The sequence below is a fragment of the Triturus cristatus genome, chromosome 4_1 (assembly GCF_964204655.1).
Source record: "Triturus cristatus chromosome 4_1, aTriCri1.1, whole genome shotgun sequence".
NCBI classification, from domain to species: Eukaryota; Metazoa; Chordata; class Amphibia; order Caudata; family Salamandridae; genus Triturus; species Triturus cristatus.
The window spans coordinates 281,107,303-281,120,666 of record NC_140585.1 but is presented as its reverse complement, the minus strand read 5'-3'; the positions used below and the strand labels follow the sequence as shown (position 1 = coordinate 281,120,666).

Sequence of the window (13,364 nt, the reverse complement as noted above, 5' to 3'; positions counted from 1 at the left end):
GCCCTCTTCAGCCAGGCTAGCATGAATCCAGTGGCCTGGCAGTTTCGGGCTGGACTGTTCCCATGAGGCACAGGGTCAAGACTGATTTGCATATAGCTGTGTCTGAACTGGGGTGGCAAAGTGAGATAAAGAATGATAATGGATTCAACCCAGATCTGTGACTGGGGTTGAGTGCTTGAAAAGTTTCAGCGCTCCCTCCATCATCTCCTTGTGTTTGCTTTGTTTGCCATAAGTTGGCAAGGTATGTCCAGACGTGGGTCCTTGCTCACTTTGCCACTGGATTCAAGCTAGCCTGGCTGAAGAGGGCTGTTAGCCCGAATCCGGTCCCAGGATGCTTGTTTCCGGTCCAGAGAAGACATTGCTTGGCAGTTCGGGCTGGACTGTTCCCATGAGTCACAGGGTCAACACTGATTTGCATATAGCTGTGTCTGAACTGGGGTGGCAAAGTGAGCTAAAGAATGATGATGGCTGCACAAATGTACTGAGCGAGGAAAACATTCCAAGACTTGCAAGCAGAGCTGGTTCAGTGCCCCTGGCTTCATGGAGTGAGGGTCCGCTGGCAGCCTTTGTGCCCTTGACTACGACTGCCTACGCCTTGCAGGAAAGACAGTGAAGAATCTGATCAAATGCCTGCTTGTTTCTGTTAATGATTAAATCAGAATTGGCCCTGCTTTCTTTAGTCTGCGTTCATATATTTACTTGCTTCACATGGTGAACGTTGTGGGAGTTTACAATTGACTTTGCTCTTGAAATATCTAGCAGGCTTTGGCAGAGGCAAATCTTCATGGCCTGCTGTGTGCTATTGAAATATGCGCTTGAAAATAACAAAGTGTGTTGAAACCGAGGGATGTGAACTTCATTGGGTTAACATGACATCCCTCTGTTTCATTTTCTCTTCTTTCTTTGAACAACAGTCAGTGTCCTCTCGCTCTTCCTCTTCATTTCTGTCTCGCTCCTCCTCACTTGCCGAAAACCATGACTTCAATAAAGTGAAATGGATCCAAAACCTTTGGCTGCAAATGTCATCTCGCTCGCGATTGTCAACATCAAGTTGGCAAGCATAAGCGTGGAAAATCAACCTCCGAGCGGGATTTCTCATTGTGAGTGGTCACGTATGCTCCCGACCGCTCGTGTTGAGAAACTGTCCATTCGCGTTGAGAAATATGCAGGTTGAGTAAAAATCTACTCAAGCGTCAGGAAGGAAAGCAGCGCCCGCTTGTGCGGTGTATGGTGCCGTTCACGATGATTGAACAGTGCGGACAAGCATCCGGCACCGCAAATCACCGTGAACTGCATTTTTCGATCGCACTCCGCTGCTTGTGGAGCTATGCGTAGTGCGGCGGAGGTTTTTTTCCACTTAGCGGAGTTCCACGTTATTCCATATGAGTGTTTGCTATTTCCAGGATGTTGTTACTTTTTTTTTCCAGTCAGCATATTACTCTTGTCTCCCCTCCCTCATAACCAATTTCCCATTTTCTGGTTCTCCAACGCCGTGAGGTCATACAAATGGCAATAGCGCTATGCAATCACTCCATGCATACAAAAAAACTAAAGTAAAAAACATAGCAATTTCCAACACAAAGAGCTCTAGCTTCAACAAATGCTAGACCTATTGCATTGCACGGGGACATTACATGGGAGAGATTGTGGATGCTTGCCATTCCATCCTAGCAGCTTTCCTCTCCCCCACTCCCACGATATGTTGCTTGAAATAATTGCTTGAACCCCACTCCACTCTGCCCCACTCCACTCCGATCTACTCCAATCCACCTCAAGCTCCCCCAGTATACCTCACTTCACTATACCCGATCTACCCACTCCTATCTACCGTAATCCACCCAAATCTACTCCTATCTACCCCAATCCACCCAAATGTAACCTACTCCACTCTAATCTACTCCATACCACTCCAATCTACTCCATCCCACTCCAGTATACCCCACCCCACCCTAATCTGCCCCACTCCACTCATCCCTCCTTCAATCTACTCCACTCAACCTGATCCACTCTTCTCCACTCTATCTACCCCAATCTAGACCACACAAATCTACCCCAATCCACCTCACTCCAGTCTACCTCACTCTACCCCAATATACCCCACTACCATCTACCACACTCCACTCTAAACAACCTACCCCACTCCATACTACTTCAATCTACCCTACCCTACTCAACTCTACACCAATCTACCCCAATCTACGTTACCCTAATCTACCCCACGCCATGCTACTTTAAGCCAATTTACCCTTTAACGCTACTTCAATCTACCCCACTCCACGCTACTCCAATCGACCCCATTCTACTCTACCCCAATCTACCCCTCTCCAACCTACCTCACTCCACACCACGGCACTAACTTTTGGCCATGCTGAACAGCAGCTACACTGGTGTGCAACATTGCTAAAACACATTGCCCAAGCAAAGAGCTCTTGCATTGCCTTTGACAATGATGTTAAGAGATGTCTTTCCATGTTACGTTGAGACTTCCCCGGATTCGTGTTTGCTATTAGTTATTTTCAGGTAAAATAGAAAAATATTCTATTTTGTACTTAACATAACATAACATGTGTATTTGTGAAGCGCACGTTCACCCCCAATGGGGCATCTTGGTGCTGAATAACAGATGTTTATTGTTAACCAACTCAATAGTACTTCCTGTTGGTCACAGCTGAAGCACATCTTAATCATTAGTCATTCAACAGAGAGTGTTATGATGTACATATGCTCCACCGCAGAAATGAATCATTGGTGACTCATGCTTCGCTGATGTCTGGAGGGATGCTAAACCAGACTGCTTTCTAAAGCTTGAGGCAGAACAAAATGTTGCACAGGGAGGGACCTTGCCTAACCAGCTCCCTCTGACTTAACACCCTGATGCACAGGGAGGGACTTCACCAAACCAGCTCCCTTTGACTTAACGCAATGGTGCACAGAAAGGGACTTCACCCAACCAGCTCCCTCTGACTTAACACAATGCTGCACAGGGAGGGACTTCACCCAACCAGCTCCCTCTGACTTAACACAATGCTGCACAGGGAGGGAATTCACCCAACCAGCTCCATCTGACTTAACACAATGCTGCAAAGGGAGGGACTTCAACTTACTAGGTCTCTCTGACTTGATACAATGCTTCACAACGACGGACTTCACCCAACCTGCTCCCTCTGACTTGATACAATGGTGCACAGGGAGGGATTTCATCTAACCAGCTTCCTCTGACTTGATACAATGCTGCACATGGAGAGATGTCACCCAACCAGCTACCTCTGACTTTACACACTGCTGCACAGAGAGGAACCTCACCTAACCAGCTCCTTCTGACTTAACACAATGCTGCACAGGGAGGAACTTCACCTAACCAGCGCCCTCTCACTTGATGCAATGCTGCACAGGGAGGGACGTCCCCTTACTAGCTCACTCTGACTTGATACAATGCTGCACAGGGAGGGAAGTCACCCATCGAGCTCCCTCTGACCTGACAACTTGGGAACTAGAAGCTGGTGAATTAAACTGAGGTAAACTTCAAGGCTTAGTTACTGGCACCAACACCTACCCCTTTTTTGAATGTTTTGGATAGTGATTATAGAGTATAACATTGCTTTTGCCAAATGTCATTAGCCATTTGTGCTTCTCCCTTATAGAATATCAGTTCTATTAAACATTGTGTATGGCGCTGACAGACAGAAGCAGGGCAGGGCATTGCCTTAACAATCTATTTTAGAAATGCAGTTCACCTCACACTTGAGTAACACAACCCTTGATAAAGGGTGTGATGGCCTCACCAATTTTCAGCAAAAGGCCTTAGGACATCCTAAAACACCATGGCCAAGAGGTGAGATTCTGACTCCAGAACAGATGCAAAGCTTTGACTATGCCTGCATTCACTGGAAACAATAAAGGTAAAGAAATGTTAAGTTTGACGGAGAATGCAGAGTCAGATTTTTGGACTGGCAGAACGTTTGGTCCATAGTGGAATGTGAAGCATCAGGACAAAGCACCTAAATGTCCCCAATGTGACTAGAGGTGATTAGAGGGGGAGGTATTACACGCCCAAAGGAGGAAGCATAACAAAACCAGAGGGAGAGGCATAAATAAACTAGAGGGAGAGGCACAAAAAACAGAGATAAAGGCGTAACAAAACCAGAGGGGGGGCATAACAAGACCAGAAGGAGAGAGGAATAACAAAACCAGCGGGAGGAGCCTAACAAAAATAGAGGGAGAGGCAAACCAAAACCAGAGGGAGAGGCATAACAAAACCAAAGGGAGAGGCATAACAAACCCAGAGGGGGAGCATAACAAAAACAGGGGGAGGCATAACAAAACCAGAGGCAGAGGCATAACAAAACCATAGGGGGGTGGGATAACAAGACCAGAGGGAGAAAGAAATAACAAAACCAGAGGGGGGAGCATAAGAAAAACAGGGGGGAGACCTAACAAATCCAGAGGGAGAGGCATAACTAAACCAGAGGGTGCTTAGCAAAACCAGAGGAAGAGCTGTAACAAAACTAGAGGAGGAGGCACAAACAAAACAAAAGGCGAGGCATAAAACCAGAGGCAATAAATGCATGCACATGCAGGGACCAAAGGATTATCGACAATGGCCCTCTTTAAGGTGTGAGGTTTTCAGGACTTAAACCTGATTCGCACCTGAATTCACAGAAGAACGTCACACACATTCAGTAAATTTGAGACTTGCCACCCTGAACCTATGGTATTCATTTTGTTCTCCCTAGCAACATTGGCTGGCTCAAGCATGGCAGTGCAATACAAAGGGCGCCAGTACATGCATTACCACCCATCAGTTAAGGGCTACTGTAGAGAAACAGTTTCCTTAAAACTGTGGATTTTTTTATTTGGGATCAACTGGTTAGTAGACCCCTAGGTCCCAATTTTGTGATTTTTTTTTAAACACCTTTATTTTGAGTTATATCAACACAACACAGCAGTGATATTTAGGAACGTGATTGCACAGTGCAGCGCGAATGGCTTGAGGGAATAATCAAAACAAACATTTACTGAAAGCCCAAACATAATCCCCCCTGAAATTGCATACACAACTGTTATGACCCAACTGTTATGTGACTCTTCTTGTGCGTTCACCATCCCTATTTTCTCCTGTCGTGGAAGACACAATCAGTTGGGGAAGGTCAATGATAGACTGTCAGTCAAGGGTAGTGCTCCTTGAAGAGCTGGGTCTTCTACATCCTATGAGAGTCAGTGTTGATTTAATGTCAATAGAGATGCTGTTCCATTTCTGACGAGCATGAACAGAGAGCATTTTCCTTCTGCTTTTAACTTCTTGCTATCTTTTGGCTCAGTCTATCGATGTCCAGGCTCCTTGTCTAGCATTGTCCCCCAGACATGGCTGGCATGTTTGCAAGGTAAGCTGGGGTCCCATTGTTGAAGAATTTTTAAGTGCTGCAGTTAAGTCTTGATGATGATCCAGGCTGGAAGGCGGGGCACGTGGTGATAGTGTGGTTGAATTTCTTCGAAGTCTGGATGAGCCATGCTGCTGCTGCGTGTAGGAAACCTTTCCAGGGTGCTAGAGTGATATTGCGGAAACCACTGAGCAGGTCGTTACCTCAGTCCAGATGGGAGAGGACTACGGCTTGCATGGTTGTCTGGAAGTCATCTTCCAGGAGAAACCGTTTCACTTTCTTCAAGAGGGGGAGTTGAAACCAAGCTTTGTTGATCTTTCTTTCGATGGGTTGTTTAAATGAGAGGTCTGTGTCGAAAGTGGATTTGAGGGACTTTGCATAGTCTGTTGGCTGAGGAGCAAACCCTAGTAGTTTTAATTTGGAGAGTGAGGCTTCAATCTGGGGGTTTTCTGCACTGTTGGTAAACAGGAGGAATTCAGCTTCAGGAAGTTAGTTGACATCCAACATTGGATGAGCTTGAGGAGGGATATTTGTCCCTGCACATAGATCACTGAGAATACCTTTAGGTACAGTTGGGTATTGAGGGATCTTGATGCAGCTGCATGGAAGAATGGACCTGAGAAGTTCCATGTAGAGGTTAAAGATAATGGGTGAAAAGATGGAGCCCTAGGGCGGTGTGCAGGCGATGGGGAGTGTCTGTAATATTGTGGAACCTATTTGCACTCGCTGGTGCCAGCAGTTGGTGAGGTAGGATTTGAAGACTGCATAGAGGTCAGGCAGGGTTAGGTGGCAGTGGTTGTTTCTGTGAAGGAGGTCATCATCAAGTACTTGAAGTTTGTCTGTCTCCGTGGCCTGAAGTCTGATTGGTAGTCCGGTAGATTGTTCTTGCTGTTGTGCTACTGGAACTTGGTGGCAACTGTGTTCCCAATGATCTTTCCTCTGAATAGAAAGTGTATAATGGGGCAGACGTTAATGGGGTCTTAGGGCCACTTGGGAATTTTTCGTTTCTTAGGGAGGCATTGACAATGTGGGGTTTTATAGCCTTTCCTTGGAGTGATATGATGATGGAAGAAGTAAGGGTATAATCTTAATAGGAGATTACCTTTACAGTTTAAGATTTTAGATAGATTTATTTGCAAAAATAGATTGAAAGGGAATAATTTAGTGGTGAGACGATAATGAATGGCCTGAAGTAAGGGGGGCAGTGAAATATAAATAATGTTGGATCAACTTTTGCCTGTCTCCCAGCTAAAGACTGGCACGGCATTTGTTGATGGAAGCAGGGACTGTTGTGCCGTGTCTGACAGTCTCAAGCAAGGCTTTTCTTCCGCTGGTCGCCTCGCTGATGGTGGTCTTGTAGTAAGGGACTTGGCTGCAGTGATTAGAGCGAGTGCTTTGAGTAGGGTCCAAACTTATGGGAGCTGAATGGATGTGTCAGTACCAGTGAATAATACAGGTCAGAAAAGATACACTGTGAGGGTGATTACTCGATGTGTCCATCATGGGGTACCAGTAATCACTGCAAGTCAGAAGAGATGCAATGTACCGGAATGTGTGTCAGTACTGGCCTGCCGGCACATATAGCAAGTCGAGATGCATGTACTTTGTGATAGCTCTACAGATGCCTCAGTACTACAGCAGGAGCAAGTCAGGATAGTGGTGTGTTCTAAAAGATATGTGTATCTCTCTGTGCTGTGGTGCAAGGGTATCCTGGAAAAAGTGCACTGTGAATGATAAATGGACATCTCGGTACTGGGAAACAAATGCATACTACATGCATGCTGTATGGAAGCTCTGTAGAGTTGTCAGTACTGGTGTAAAAGTGACTGATGACGTTATGATAGCGGTGCATGGTGCAAAGTGTAATCAGTTATTCTTTGGTGGTATAAGTGGTATAATATAGATGCATAATGAGACCTCTCTGAATGTTTCACTACTAGGCTATCTGTGTATGGCATAACAAACTCAGAGGGGTTTTATGAGATCTCCACAGTCGGTCAGAACAGAGATGCATCATGGAAGCAGGCCAGACAGTTCTTTACATGAAGAACAACGCATTGGCAAGCTCAGAAAAAAGGGGGCTTTGTGAGAGCTCTGTGACTGTCTCAGTACTGGGACAACAGTACATAGTGTAGCTCAGAATAGAGCTGCACTGTGAGATATCTGTAGAGGTCTCAGTAAACTCTAGGCTACGGCAAAATGCATAGCCAGAGATCTGTGGATTTCTCAGTCCTGGGATGCCAGTCTATGGTTCAGACTGCAAGAGATCCTTGGCAGTCTTGGGACTGAACAGGAGTGCATGGCACAAGTGAGTCTAGATAAGCCCTACGCATGTCTCAGCACAGGGATTGCAGGGCATGCGAGGATAGACATGCACTGTGAAAGCTCTGTAGAAGTCTTGATATTAGCAAAGCAAAACATGGCACAAGTTTGGTGCACTGTGCAGGAGAAGATAGAGGTGAATTATCAGAGCTGTGAGTAGTGTGATAATAACTTATTCCATTCTAGTTTACTTGCTCCCAAGCATACATAAACCACATCACAAGTGACATTTCACAAAGGGGATAGTTACATTTCTTAGGTAAACATCGTTTACCATGAAAAGTTTTCCCCGCAGGGAATTACAACGCGGTCGTTACAACGACTACGTTGTAACCAAACATACCATTACTCTGCAAGTCAGGACAGCGACTTGCGGAGGGGGCAGAAGGTGTTGGATTTAAAACTCAACACCTTCCCTACTGTTGCACATACTGGAGTTGGAATAGTAAACTATACTAATTCAACATCCAGCGCCCCCCCTCCGCAAGTCGTTGTTACGACTTGCGGGGTAATGGTATGCATGGTTACAACGCAGCCATTGTAACGATCACGTTGTAATTCCCTGCGGGGAAAAAGAATGTGTTAAAATTAGGTATATTACGTTTCTTAGGATACAAATATTTTCTTACACGCATGGGAACACGTGGTCAAGATCAAGGTTGATGGGTTATGACAATGAAATCACAGAGTTCATCAATTGTGCTATGTCAGGGCTAAGTAGTTTATCAGTCCTTTCTAGGTGTGTCTGTAAACAGGTTTACTCCTGTGATCAAAATATACAATCAACAGATAATATATAGAAAAAAGCCCAGGATCAGCCACCTTTTGCCATTTACTTGTTTGGGTGAGTCCCCACTATGCATGGGGTAGCATGTTTCCCTTCTTGGTTTGGGACCAGCCATGGAATTTTCGACATTTTCACAACTTTTCGGAGCAGATTTTGTATGGTAAGAAGGACACAAAGTAATACCTGTGCCCGAACACGGCAGCATAGAAACATAATTTATTTCTTATTTATTTTATTTATGCTGTTTTATCTTGCCCAGATATTCACCCATGGGTACCTTGAAGCTTAACAACTTAACAAAAAGCTTGATCTAAAAAGAGCATGTTTTCCAACATTTGCAGACCTTCATCAGTGATGGTTCTTTGCCCAGTTCACTAGACAAGGAGTTCCAGTGCTTGGCACCACAAGTGAGTAAGACCTTTCTCCTAGGGTCACTCTTTTAGTTAATGGTACATTTATTAGGTTTACATTTTCTGACAGTAGCTTTGTATTTAGTCTATAAAATGAGAATTCATCAGTAAAGGGACCGTGACAAATGTCCAACAGTGCCTTGTGTGCTAGGCAGGAGTATTTGAACCTAATTCTATGCTCCACTGGAAGCCACCGTGCTTTCACCAGGTCTGTCACGATTGATTAAAATTTCCTGATATTAAAGATCAATCTAATTTGCCCGCATTTTGCACCAACAGCATTTTCCTTATAGATTCAACTGGCAGGCCAAGGTAAAGTGTATTGTGAAAGTTCAATCTAGCTGAAAATAGTTGATTCATAATTAAAACAAATCTTTGCTCGTTGAAAAGAATCATGTAATCAGTCAGTCAGTCAATTATCTTTATTCGATTATTGAAAATCATAAAAGATCAAGCAAAAAAATACATAACAACATTTCATCAGATCATTAAATTTGCATACAATTATCAGAAAAAAGAAACAATTAAATTTTTACATTTAAAACATACATAAATATTTTAAAAAGAATAAAAAGAAGGGTATATTATAAAAGAGAGGAAGTTCATTTTTCACAGATAAAGTGCCCATGCCTTATTTGGAACTTATTCAAACGTGCTCCTGCCACTAGAAAACTAGCGACAGCGAAGGCTACTTTTATATTAGGAAGAAGTTGCAAGAACAGTAGAGCTGGTTTTACCTGAATAAAGCCCTGAGTACGTAAAATAGGGAGCAAGTACCTTTTTCTAATCTCAATATAATGACCGCAGAACATAATAAAATGCATCGTATCCTGAACCGAAAAACAATCGCAATCACAGGGTTCAGCGTCATCAGGTCTGGCCCAAGTTCCAAAGTTACCCAAGATAAAGTGAATTAAATCGAAACGAAATCTCGTTAAGAGAAAACGATGGTAAGGGTTTGTTACCCACAAAAGGTATGGTTCCATTCCAGGAACAGAGGTGAGCAAAAAATGTTTCCTTACCATGGGTTTTTTTAACTCTTGTGCTTCCCTTTCCAGAACGTATAGATTTAACAGGGTATTTTTAACTGATTTTAAATCTTCGTAAGTTATTTCATCTGGAGATGAGAAGAGCTCCGGTCGGCCTGCTAAGGACAGCTGAGTTCTCACATATCTTACCCATGGGATTTTAAGTGCTCTGTCCAGGGCTAAACAATCTTTTAAAATGATGTGATTTAATGTAAGCTCCTGGTTAAGCCAGATTTTTAACCAGCCAATCACTGGTGCTAATTTCAAGGTGTCAGATATATAGCCCAATCCTACCTCTGTATGTAATGCAAATGTCGGGGTTGATTGGGGAACAGAAAGAAGAGATCTTAAGAATTTATTTTCTACATTCTGTATTTTAATGGGGTTAATATATCCCCAAATAATGGAGCCATACTGGGCGACTGACAAGCATTTTGCTTTATAAACTTTAATTATGCTTTCCATAGGACGAGCGCCCAGTTTTTTGGCAAAACCCAGCAGCCCTGCGGTCGCTCTAGCGACAGCGTTACTTTTAACCAGAAGCTGGGGGCCCCAGGAGCCCTTTTCATCAAAAGTCACACCTAAATATGGGAAAGAAGGAACTCTCTTTACCTCCTTCCCTGCGCAGTGAAATGTTAGCATCTTTTTTTTTCTGCCTGCGTGTCCAGAGATCATTACATGTGATTTGTCTGTATTAATTTTCATATCCAAAGATACCATAAAAGCTCCAAAAGATAAAAGGAGTTTATTCAATGCAACTCCAGAGCGTGCAAGAAGAACAGCGTCATCCGCGTACAGGAGGACAGGTATCTTTGTCTCCCCTGCTCGCGGAATATCACTGTGTGATGTTTGCATTACTGTCTCAAGGTCATTAATGTATAGAGTGAATAGTAGGGGGGCGAGTATACACCCTTGTCTAACCCCCCTCTCAGACTTAAAGAGACAGGTGCATCTTCCTTCCCTAGTGACTCTAACAGAAGTCATAAGATCCTTATGTAGCTCAGCTAAGTAATCGACTAAGGGTGGGTCAAGGCCCATGGCCAACAGGATCCCCCACAGCCTAGACCTGTTAACCAGGTCAAAAGCTGAGGAGAGGTCCATAAAGGCCATGTACAGTGAACCACCCCTAGCGACCACATATTTGTTTATAATAAGCTCTAGGTTTAGGCATTGATCTAAAGTTCCTCTTTTGGCTCTAAAGCCATATTGTGCATTAGATAAAATACCCTTACTTTCTAAAATCGTGGACAATCTGCCTAACAGGACTCTCCCCAAGATTTTGACACTTGAATCAATAAGAGAGATGGGCCTGTAACAGGCCGGATCTGTCCTCTGTCCCTTTTTGAAGATTGGCACAATGGTCGAAATTGCCCAACTGGAGGGGAAAATAAATTCCCTAGTGGCGTTAAAAATATTAGTTAAAATTTTTGAGCTGAATTGAGGGGCGGTCTTAAAGAAGTCTGCAGGGACCCCGTCTGGCCCCGGTGCCTTTTTGCAAAGTGTATCTTTTAGTGCAAGTATCACCTCTTCCTGAGTGAAAGGAAGAATTTGAGTCAATGATTTTAACGCTGTTGTTTCACAATCTGTTGTGGTGTGAGTTTGACTATAAATGTTACTAAAGTGTAACACCCACTGTTCGTCTGGGATAATACAGTCAGCTCTTTGATGATCTAATCCCACAAAATATGGGTGGTTTATGACTGCCCAGAATTTCGCACTATCTTTCTGTGTCTCGGGCAGTAACAAATCATTCCAAGCCTCATTTTTAATCTCAGATTTCCTCTTCCTGATAGCATCATTGAGGAAACAATACAATCTTGCTATCAGTACTCTATTTCTAGGTTTACACTTTAGAGCCTTAAGAAGGGCTGAATGGGCCCTAGAACAGTTTGAGTCAAACCATCTAGGGCCAATTGGTTTGTTTGACTTTGCCTTAACGGTCAGATCTAAGTTAACTTGATGACATATGACACCAAAGGCATCAACCACTTTGGCACTCGGGTTTTCGTTATCAAGACAAATGGCAATTTCATCAGCAACTTTGGCCAATGTCTACTGTAAAAAGGATGTTGGGATAACTTGGTCCCATTTTAGCCTGCGATTTTGATCTTTAAGCTCAAGACCTGTCGCGCACAATGTGTCAATCTTCCTATTTTCCAGGACTCCAAATGCTAAAACCTCTAAAATCACAGGATTGTGATCGCTAAAAACAGAAGTTTCTACCATATAAATGAATGTTTTAGGTAGAATACTTAAAGAAACAAAAATGTAATCTATAATTGTACCAGAATCATGACCCACATATGTTGGTAGCCTCAAATCGTTTGAGCAGGTACAAAATTCATAAAGGTTGAGGGTAGCCAAAAATGATTCCAAAATCTCTCCGCTTGGAGTGTGTTCAAAATGCGGAGATGAAGGATGAAAAGGAAGTATCTCAGTTTCCCTCTGACAACCTGCCAAACAGGGATGGATATTAAAATCTCCCATAAGGATTACCTCAAATTCGCAACAGCTATTCTCAATATGAGTGGATAAGAGATCCTGTAAGGCTGACAAATGCTCGTTAGGAAATTGACTGGTCGAAGAATTATAAAAATTTACGAATAAAATAGGGTTACAGTTTAATAAAGTCAGTTCAACCATTAAGCAATTTTTGGATTTAGACTGGATATATCTGGGTTTGCCTTTAACGTCAAGAGAAATATACACAACTAGCCCACCCCTAGCTCTTCCTGCTTTACTAGGGACTGCAGGCACTGAAAAATGAGAGTAGCCATCTAGAGGCAAACACTCTGACGTGTCCCAAGTTTCCTGGAAAGCAAGAATGTCATAACTCCTGATTTTATCCAACCACATTTTGTCTTTAAATTTGGTTCTAAGTCCAGCAATGTTCCAGCTCAAAATTCTACAGGGTCTATTGCCTGCGGAGAACTGGAGAGGTAAAACAAGAGCCGGCTGTGGTTCCTCAACATCATTAATTTGACTTGGCAAAAGTCAATCATTTTGATCCATGAGAGAAAGTGGCGCAAAACGGTTAAACAGTTCCAAAGGTTGTGTAACAGGGTTAAATACAAAGGGTTGTTGTCGGTGGGCTGGTGCGTTATTCCTTATATCTTGACCCCATCTAGAATGAAAATCCCAATTTGTATTCCATCCTAAAGCAGGAGTCCTTGGGATTGATACATTCTGCTGTTCCCCATAAAAGAATTTCAGAGTAAGGGGAACCACAGTGCCTTGTCTTCGTTGAGGGGGAAGGATATTTGCAAGAATATTAGGAAGAACATTTTGGTTTGAAAAGCTCACAGCCACACAATCACCTTTGAATTTTTTTGGACGGTTTCCCAGCCAAGGAACCCTAGATGCTGATTTGATTACACTTGCGAGATGTTGCTGACCTCCTGGAGCTAGCCGCACATTGCTGGTTAACCAGTGTAAAGCT

General features: G+C 43.4%; 1 protein-coding gene across 1 annotated transcript in view; it reads right to left on the bottom strand.

Annotated features, from left to right (window-relative positions):
• The window catches only part of LOC146854276 (protein mono-ADP-ribosyltransferase PARP12-like), a 220,507-nt gene that overhangs the window by 181,233 nt on the left and 25,910 nt on the right, over positions 1–13,364 (bottom strand). The window lies entirely within an intron of this gene.